Source organism: Triticum aestivum, chromosome 5A, assembly GCF_018294505.1.
Source record: "Triticum aestivum cultivar Chinese Spring chromosome 5A, IWGSC CS RefSeq v2.1, whole genome shotgun sequence".
NCBI lineage: Eukaryota > Viridiplantae > Streptophyta > Magnoliopsida > Poales > Poaceae > Triticum > Triticum aestivum.
Genome location: NC_057806.1, coordinates 513,353,038 through 513,362,870, shown reverse-complemented (window position 1 = coordinate 513,362,870; position 9,833 = coordinate 513,353,038). Strand labels below are relative to the sequence as shown.

General features: G+C 44.8%; 1 long non-coding RNA gene across 1 annotated transcript; it reads left to right on the top strand.

Moving 5' to 3' along the window:
- Positions 1 to 5,329: 5,329 nt before the first annotated feature.
- Positions 5,330 to 7,230, top strand: LOC123107433 (uncharacterized). Its single transcript, XR_006451675.1, has 4 exons — positions 5,330 to 5,687; positions 5,845 to 6,235; positions 6,328 to 6,405; positions 6,497 to 7,230. It is a non-coding gene; the product is annotated as an uncharacterized lncRNA (long non-coding RNA).
- Positions 7,231 to 9,833: the final 2,603 nt, after the last annotated feature.

Below are 9,833 nucleotides of genomic sequence, written 5' to 3'. Positions count from 1 at the left end.
GGAAGTGTGTAAGTTACTAGCTTATGTTCTTGCCCATTGTGACCAGCCTTAGAGGCGGCGAATCTGCCAAAAGTGGAGGAAAAGGCAAAGTTGATGCTAAAGAAATACACAAGCGTGCATATGCTGGTGCATGCATGGCGAGTTAAACGAGGAAGCTAGGTAATGATGGCCATGCATGCATCTGTCGCCTGTCACTACACACTAGGTAAAATCGTCCAATGCCAACGAAACCTCCTGTGAGGACCTCTTGGTAGTTGGTAGTTCGATTATCGATCGTGCTTACTTCATTGGGAGCAACTTGTGCTAGTCTAGTCTCTTTGGCCCTGTTGGATACTTTAACATAGTTAGAGTTAGAGTTATTTTCTAACCCACTCTAACCCAAATAAGCACCTCTTCATCAGGATAATTGGGTTAGATAAAACTAACCCATTCTAATCCTTCATGTTTGGATACTTTTGAATTATTTAAGCTTCCAACTAACCCAAACTAGCTCTAACCCCATGATCCAAACAAGGCCTTTATCTAGCTTTTACTTACTGGCATTCCCGCACGCATGTTCGTTCATGGTGTCATGCATGTTCAGATTAGCCGGTACGATGAACCTGGCTGGCTAGCAGGCACGAGCTTTTCTTTGCTCCGTTCCGGAATGAGAAAGTAGTTTACTTTTTATTTTCTTAAAATGGTCAAGAAAATTGTTAAGAATAGTTTGTTTCCCTGAACTGGTCAGGAGTATTTTAGTTTCGTCAATTCTTTCCTAGAGCATCTACAGGCACACACAAAACTAATCTGGTCCTAAAACGACGCGCCTACGGATAATGATCGGGCGGACCTCAAATTTTGTCATTTATAATCACGTACCCTATTTTCAAAACACCAAACACATGCAAACACATGCACGTCGATCATTTCAGATCTGGATGTCAATTCCAGTGTAGATGACCCCAACTGATGGTCCGTGTTGAGCGGGCGGGGTTGCTCTTACTTAGATTTCTAGTGTAGATGACTTCCGTGTTGGCCCTTCGGGGTTGTCCTTACTTAGATTTCTAGTGTAGATGACTTCCGTGTTGGCTCTGCGGGGTTGTGGGTTTAGTCCCACCTCGCCGCGCGAGGATCGTGGCGACCGGCTTAAATAGCCGCTTTGTCGAAAAGTGATAAGCATCAGTCATGGCCGCCCACATGGTTATGGCCACCGGGCAGCACCGACCCACGGGCTCTACCCATAAGCAACGCACTACCATCACCAGAGCCGTCGCCCCGGCATCCAAGATCTTGACATCACCTCACCCGAGATCCACCACTGCCCCAACCAAAGAGATGATTGGAAAGGCCCCGCCTTTTAGACCCCTGGGCGCGAGACGAGCTTGGTCCTGCAACACCGAGTGCGAGACAAGCGATGGACAACAGCTGGGAGAGGGCCAACCCTACGACGAAAGTAGCATCCGGACAACGAGGAGAGGAAACGAAGGCCGACACAAGCCGCCTACGGACGAGCTGACGCCGAAAATGCCAACCGCCGCCGCAACCGCCCTGCCAAGCTGCCATGGAGCCACCCACGGCCGGAGCAGCAGCCACACTGGGTCACTGCCCAACCCGCGTTGTCCCGTGAGCTCCAAGCGTCGGAGCCGCCGGGCACGCACCCGTGCCACCGGCCACCATGGCCGCCGCCTGCTCCAGATCCACGGCACATGCACATGCAGTCGCTGCGCCGCCACCAGCCATCCCCGTCGCCACGCCATCGGCCATCCCCGCCGCTACACCACCACACCACGAGCGCACGCCGCCAAGCCCGCCCATCTGCACACACTACAAGAAACGTGTTAATACATGACGGTCCTCGTCCGTCACAAATCGACCAAAATCTATCATGCGTGCCCGTCCATGACGGATTTGGAATCCGTCATGTATATCGCGTCATAATTTGGCAGTGTATCTTCCATGACGGTTCTTGGCCGTCATGGACCTATCCAGGCCCGCCCAACCCAAACTAGGCTATGACGGAAAAACCCGTCATCGATTTACATGACCTGGACCTAACGTGGCGTTTACGTGGATCTGACGTGGAGGCCAGCATGGCCCATGTAGTAACCCGCCCAATTAGGATTTTGGTCCAATAATTTCAGTCCAGTCCAACCCATTAATTGTTTATTTTGGTCCTGCCCATGAGCCCACCTGATTTATTAGTCCAACACATTAGCCCCTTTCTTAGTCCAGCCTTAATGCATCCCAATTTACAACAAGACAATCAAATTATATTCATTCAAAAAATAGCAAGTGTTCACATGACAATACAGAGTTCTAACAATCTAGTCTGATTCCAAAAAACAAAGCTTAATACCAAAACATCAGAAGCATATCTAGAAAGTGATATCAGCATTTTTTTATATTTCATGTAACATGTCTTCCAAGAAAAAGATGCACTATTAGCTGATTTTTAATATCCAACACTACACCACCGCTTCCCGACAGCTATTCAGACCACTTCAATCTCCAAACTGCCAAACCTGCGTAGAATCCAAAACATACATAATTATAACAAGTTATAACAACCAGCTCACAAATGAATCTAGAGAGTAATAATATTAGTTGATTTTCCAAGCAATCATTCGATGGACACAGCACTACTATATTAACATACCATGAAAATGTGGACAACACACGCTAAAAAATAGCATACTAGTTACAAGTTAAAAAATTGTTCTATAAATGTGACATTTTATCATCCGAACATAGAAAGGTCAGCATCATTTTAAAACAAAGGGTGGACATATCATTTCATATTTGCCAAGTACAACAAAAAATCAAATTTATATGCACGTGACATGGCTTGGTGTATCAAATTGGATGATTTCGTACAATACAATGTATTTCATAGTTAACAAAACATAAAAATAGTAATACTAGAGGCATACTTTCTTCATCAGTTAAAGCAAATTTCTATCAATAAACGTGCCTTTTGCATGTAAAAATATTCAAAGGCAAGGCCATTTCGGGCAATAGAATGATCCACTTAGTGATCTTATTATGCTAACAGTACAATTCTTTACAAAGACGAAACATTTTCGAGGATAAGAAAACTTCAGCTAAGAACTTTAGAATAAAGATGAACATAATGGTTCAGATTTAGTCTGATGCTTTCAGACCATAACCTTCTCATCTAGACTAACCACAAATGAGAATTATGAAAAGTAACATATGTTGGAAGGAAGAAAAAAGCATACATTCTCCCATTTACTGATTAGCTTTCATAGCATACAAGGTACATAATTATTTCTGCCCACGCTTCAATATGTGATGGGATACAAGGCACCCAATTATCTCTGCCCACATGAAAATGTATGAAGTAAATAATTCAAGGGAATATACCTAGATCTTTTTTTTCTCCAGTTCTGGTTGTATACATAACATTTTAGTTTAATTTAGCACACCATTCATTAATTATTCTTTCCAGCAAGCTTCCACCAATGACGTGTTGTGAATAATACCAAGAAATAGAGAATATGCTAGTAATAAAACTAAAATTTTGAGACCGAACAAATGCACTATGTAGCAAATCGAACACTCCTAAATCTGAAGCGAGAATAATATACCATCTTTTAGTAGTCTTAAAGAAAAATGTGTAATCTTCATTTCCATCGGTCCTTGAGATTGCAACTGTGCACACGCATTTCCAGAAAAACAATAGTATAAAATCACCTCTGCTGTAACAAGCGAAAACAACTCAGCATCAAGCTTGCAAACCCAAAGAGGAAGGGAAACAGAAGGATTATTTATACAACTATATTAAGAAGTCAGGTAATATTTAAATTGAATAAGACATCAAGGCAGTAATGAAGTTCATTTCAAGGGTTTCACTTTGTGTCACCTATTTGATCAAAGCAGAAGCAATCAGACAAAGATTAGTATGCTAGAGAAACAATGAGTAAAACATGATGAAGATGTACTCTCATCAATGTTAGGAAGTGAAATGCAAAGTAACAACTCCAGTGTTTGCATAGAACACACCAGTCTTGCATCCACATTGTTTGCAACTATATTAATACAAAACTTAAAGATTCAATCAGTAAGCAGAAGAATAAGGGAGGAATACCCCACTATCCCAGTGACAGCAAACAACAAAGCGTAACAAACAAAGGAAGAAATCAATCTAATCACCCTTGTCGCGCAGGCCAGCCAATGGACAGATGTGTAGTGCAAGATATTACTGTGATTACTTTGAACAAACGTGCAGTGCAACATCGATGTCACAACATCCATCAGTTTTACCTGTTGCTCTTTAGGGGCGTGTGGCTTCCTGGCTACAACATCAACAGCAGCAGCATGCCAAGAGGGTCAAAAAAACTCGATCTTGGGAGGCAAGAGTGCAAGGCCAAGCAGGCGGTGGTGTGCATTTTTTCTTTTCGTTTGTTTTCAGGCAGGAGGGCAACCCGTTTATCCAATCTGTGGGAGACTACAATCAGCTTGCAGCTCAATTACTGAATTAATTGGAGATTGTGAAGAACCTGCAGGTTGAATTCCCGTTATTGGATTTCTTGCACTGTCGTACTACAGCCAACAACATTTCAACCAAGTGAAGATTGAAGTTGAAGCATTGGAAACCACACAGCCAACGTCCAGTAATGGAATCCAAACAAAAGTCTAAAACTATATGTACCCCTAAAATACATCTAGAACTCAAGTACAAGCAAGCCATTTGCCGAGATGCACTCACCATCTAATGAAATCAATGCGGCCGGTGCCGTCCGCTCCACCTTGCAATATTGCCAAGTCTCATGCTAGTGATGAAATTGGCTTGACCTTTCTTCCCAGTTCTAATGTCCGAACTTTCATAACGTGCAGATTTGTTTCAAATGCATGCTATTATATAATCTATCAAGTAGACAACGAAAATGCCATTAGGACGATAATAAATATGTATATATAACATTAAAATCTGCAACACCTGAAGAAATTTTTTGATATCTGAAGTGGCAGTATGGATCTGAAGTACATACAGAACCATAGTTTTTTGAGAAATATACAGAACCATAGTTAATACACTGGAGGTAGCAAGAAGCAGATACCAAAATACAGTCGTGTCATCAAACAAATAAGGACAAGTAAAATAGGGTGCTACGGTCCGAGAGCGGCGATGGAGCGGACGGGCTCACATGCTCCGGTTTCGTGGATCAATGGTATGGCTCGCATGTCTCGTCGGCATTTATTGGTCGAGGAAATACGATTGCGCTATGAAAGAAAAAGTGGGGCCCAACGACAATGTCGTGCGTTGGTTTTACTGCGTATAACATCATGTTCTCACGGAACAGGAGGGGGAGGGATGCATGTACCGACGAATGCGGGGAACGGCGTCGTTGAATGGGGCGAGTGGAAAAAACTGTGATCCCAAAATTAAAACCCATTACTTCGGTCGGTTTTGCACTTCCCGATGGAGAAGCCAATCCCATGGCGTCGAGCGGATGTGGATTGGAATTCCTCTTCGATTGCTTGACATGTATTCTTTTCGCAACCTGATTTTGATTCCTTCTTGGATGCGGTCTTCTGTTAGGTTTCCACCGCCGGCGATTGGAGGCAGAGAGCAAGCCGCAGCCTTTTGGGGTTAGGGAGATCACGTCGCCGGTCCAGCCGCTCGCAGATCCGTTGTACGCAGCGTCCGAGTCCAACCGCTCGTAGATCCGTTTGGGGTTAGGGAGGTAATTTAGTCGTCATAATTTCAAATTATGTGGATGTGGCGCCCACAGCGATTGCTGCTTTGCATATGGACAGACTGATTTGTGTAGACCCTAATTGTACCTGTCATGCCGTGCTATGCCTTTGTCAGAAATAATGAAATGCACCTCCTATGTGCAGGGTTCATGTCTGTCTTTGAAGGTTTCTTAATGTTGAGGTCCCGATTGTCGTTCATGCATAAACAGGCGTATACATAGAGTCCTGGTATTTGGTGTCATGACCACATGTTGCGCATCTCTACTTGGCGATTTGGTGATTTTCATGGGTTTGCTGTGCGTCTCTGTTATCTCCTCAAGTTTATCAAGTTGGTATGGTTAGAGGGTTAGCAGGTGTCCCGTCCATGAAGACGATGAACAACCACATTGTCAGGCCAATACCGCGAGTACAGGATGGGGGCACTCGGGCTTGTGCGGCAGTTCATGTCGGGCTAACCGGTCGGCAGTCCAACACCAATCTAGGAGTGCGAGCCAAAGGAAGATTTTGCTATGAATTGGTTGGACTTAAGAGGAGTGTACGTGCTTGTGTTCTCGACTGGATTCGAGTAGTGCGTTCTCTTCTGTACTGCTGCAATGACGAAAATGACAATTTTGAGATGAATTGCAGAGTTCATGTTTGGTTCAACAAAAGCAGACTAGATGTTGAGGGGAAAAATGCATGCAGGAAATCATATGCGGATGCTCGGTGAGTAGTGCATGAATCAAGTTAAGAAAACATAAATCTGCTGTGTGGGATTCACATGTCGATGACATCCTGCGTGTCTTTTTTGTTACAGGGTAAGGCGAAGAATACAAACACCAGATCATGCAGGTGTGAATGTCCCGCCAGGATACAGCTGCAGCATTCAGACCAGTATGGCCAGTACACTAGTGAACACATGCCGGGCCATAATCACACTCTTACCGACAAGTGTTGCGAGAAGATGCACATTGACGTGTATGCATAGAACCTCATACGGCAGTTGTGCGACAACAATGTAAGTATTGGGAAGTTGGGCCAATATAATAGTGAGTTTCTTCGGTTTGATGAAGAATATCCCATTCAGCAAGAGGGCGCTCATAGTGCTATGTGGCCAGATAAGTCGGCCAAGCAGTCAGCACGATGTCATCAGGAAAATAATGGAGGTTTTTGCCGAACTTGGGCAAAAGACCAAGGTTTGTATTACATGGTCCAACCAGAGTCGGAGAGCCGGATCAGGAACAAGCTGATATATCTACATGATCGAGCTGAATGCAGTACAACTTTTTCAGGGATGCAATAGCAGTTGACACAACATTACCAAACAAACTTTTATGACATGTTGTTCAGATAGTTTGTCGGTGTGATTCCAAAGAACAATTTGTTCCGGCAGGGGTGAGATTCCAAAGAAGCCAAGAAAGGAGGCAAGACATACGAAATGGAGTCGGTCAGCACCGGAGTGGCAACCCTAGTGTGGTTCGTTACAAAGTGCCGACGGCGGACGGCATTTCAGAAGGGAGGCTTAGATATAGGCATCTAGAGTGTTTGTGATTTTCCCCATTAATTCCGCTTCAGAAATAAAACTCCCAATAATTTTTTCCTTTGTCTGTGTTTACTATTTTTTCCGTCATTGTGATGTGGTGATGCTGTAACTTAATAAGTTTCATCCCGTGTGTGGCAAATGTGTTATGTTGGCATGCTTTCATTATCCATTGGTTTTGTATGTCATCTCTACTGCTAACTGGTACCATCGTAGGCATGAAACGGTTCAAAAAATGAAAACCAGCATAGGCATGAATTCGATGCTGGTGTGGTTAAGAGAATGGTGTTTTGGAGCTTGGCCTTCATGGGGGCTGAATTTCAAAAAAATCCAAAATTCATTTTTTTATTTCATAAAGATCTGAAAAAAATTGTACAAGTAAACAAAGGATGTGAGGCGTATGTGTGTAAATTTTTCGGATGTAATGCGTTGAAATGCGACATGTACAAAAAAGACAAATTAATGATCTAAGAGGATGAATAGTATCATGTGTAAAAAACCCTCAGATTTGTCCTTTTTGCACAGCCCTCATTTCAACGTAATTCATTTTGAAAATTTACACACTTGTGCATTATGCCTTCATGTATCTCTGTATTTTTTTCATAATTTATTGAAATGTAAAAATATGATTTTTTTCCAAATTTTGACTTTTGCAATTTCCGGTGTGATTACGCTCTTCAATAAGAATTGGGAATTTTACTGTATTTATGCTCGATCTACTGGGACTTGAGCACACAAGTCATGCAAATTGTAGCGTGGCACCAACATCACTGCTTTGGATTTTTCTTTCGATGGGAAACAATACTGTCTTAGATACCTCGTTTTTTAGGCAAGCCTTAGAATTTTTTTTTTTGAGCGGTAGGCAAGCCTTAGATACGTGATGGTACATGACCAAGCTGTCAGTTGGCTAGCTTGATGGCCGCGGGTACAGGATGGAGCCGTCCGTCAACTCCACAAACCATCACCGTGCTGGGTGGGCCTTATGCATACATTAAAACGGCAAAGCCTGTGCCACGACCAGATCGGATTCCATATCTCGAGAATGACGGGCGGTTCACGATACCGCTACCACGCGAGGACGAGCGCTCCTTCGAATTTTCGGCTACGGTCCAGTATGCAACCTTGCCATGTCAACAAATATTACAGCCAACTATGGTTCACGGACCACTATGCACACCAAGACAATTGAACTCCGACACCGGCATGGTCAACCACATTTTACATAAAATATTCAGGTAATTAACAAGCATAACATTTCACAGCAACATCCCGTATTACTCGTAAACGCAAAAGAACGGACGAAGTGTATATACCAAAAAATATTCATGCATATTGAGATGGTTCCATCCAAGGCAATCGAAGCTAAAAGGAAAATAAAAATATGCATGTGTACACGCAACAGCAATCTGAGATGATGAAACAAACCTGCAGAGCTGACCATCCCCACGAGAATAACCTGCAGATCCCCCGACCCAAATAAGAAGTAGTGTAAGAACTCAATCCCGAAGAACAAAATAGCTGAGGAGAAGCGTGTGGGGGTTGGAGATTCCTCACTCACGTTGGCTCTCAACCGGATGGATCTGGATCTGTGCCCGCCGCTGGATGGACCTGGATCCGTACCCGCAGTTGGATGGAGCTGGATCCGTGCCCGCCGCTGGCGACCTCGGGGACTTGATCCGGCAGGCCGTCCTGCCGCCACCGCTGCCACCTCAGCTCGAAGTGTAGCACTGGGCCGCCGTATCTCGAGGCCGCGATCTGAATGGGGAGGTGCCCTGCGCGGGATAGATGAGGAGGGACCTGGCGGGGGGTGGTTTAGAGTCGGCGCCGCCGGTGCCGACATGGAGCGACGCGAGGATAGGTGGCGGCGACTGATGGTTGGTATGGGAGGAGATGGGAGAAGGGGAAGGGGAAGGGGAATTAGGGTTAAAAATGGGCAGGCTCGAAAATTTTGACTCCCCGCGTTGGGGACTTAAAATTTTGTTTCTCTCGCGCGCCCGCTATGTTAGTTTTTTTTGTCTCGGTATATTATTACATCCAACTGACATGTGGGACAAATAAAGGGCATGCCACGATACATTGGCAGGAGCCTCATTCGTGACGGTGCAATGGTGTATTAATAAAGGGAAAAAGTAGGCCTGAGTAGTCCTGCTTAGTCGATTCATGACGGTTTTCGTGACAGTCTCTCGATGTCCGTCACGAAGGGGCTACCATTTTGTAGCCCATGCACATCTTCCTGATTTGTGACGGTTTTCGTGACGGTTTATAGGAACGTCATCAAAAATTCGTCATGGATTAACAGATTTCTTGTAGTGACAAGACCGAGAGGAAAATGATGCCATTGCACACGCCCGCCGCCAAGAACCGCGGCCCCGCAGGACCCACCAGTCGTCCACAACGCCTCCAGGACCCACCAGCCGTCCACGATGCCTCCATCAGCCACCGCGCCCCGCCAAGCGCCATGCCCCGCCGCCTACGTCGCCCCCCCCCCCCCCCCCCCGGCTCGCGGGAGTGGGCCGGGAGCGTATTCAAAGTCTCCTTGGGGTTCTCACGCGTTACAATTTAAATGTGATCCATAGTTACAATGTGAAGTCGGTACTCCAACAGTGATACACTA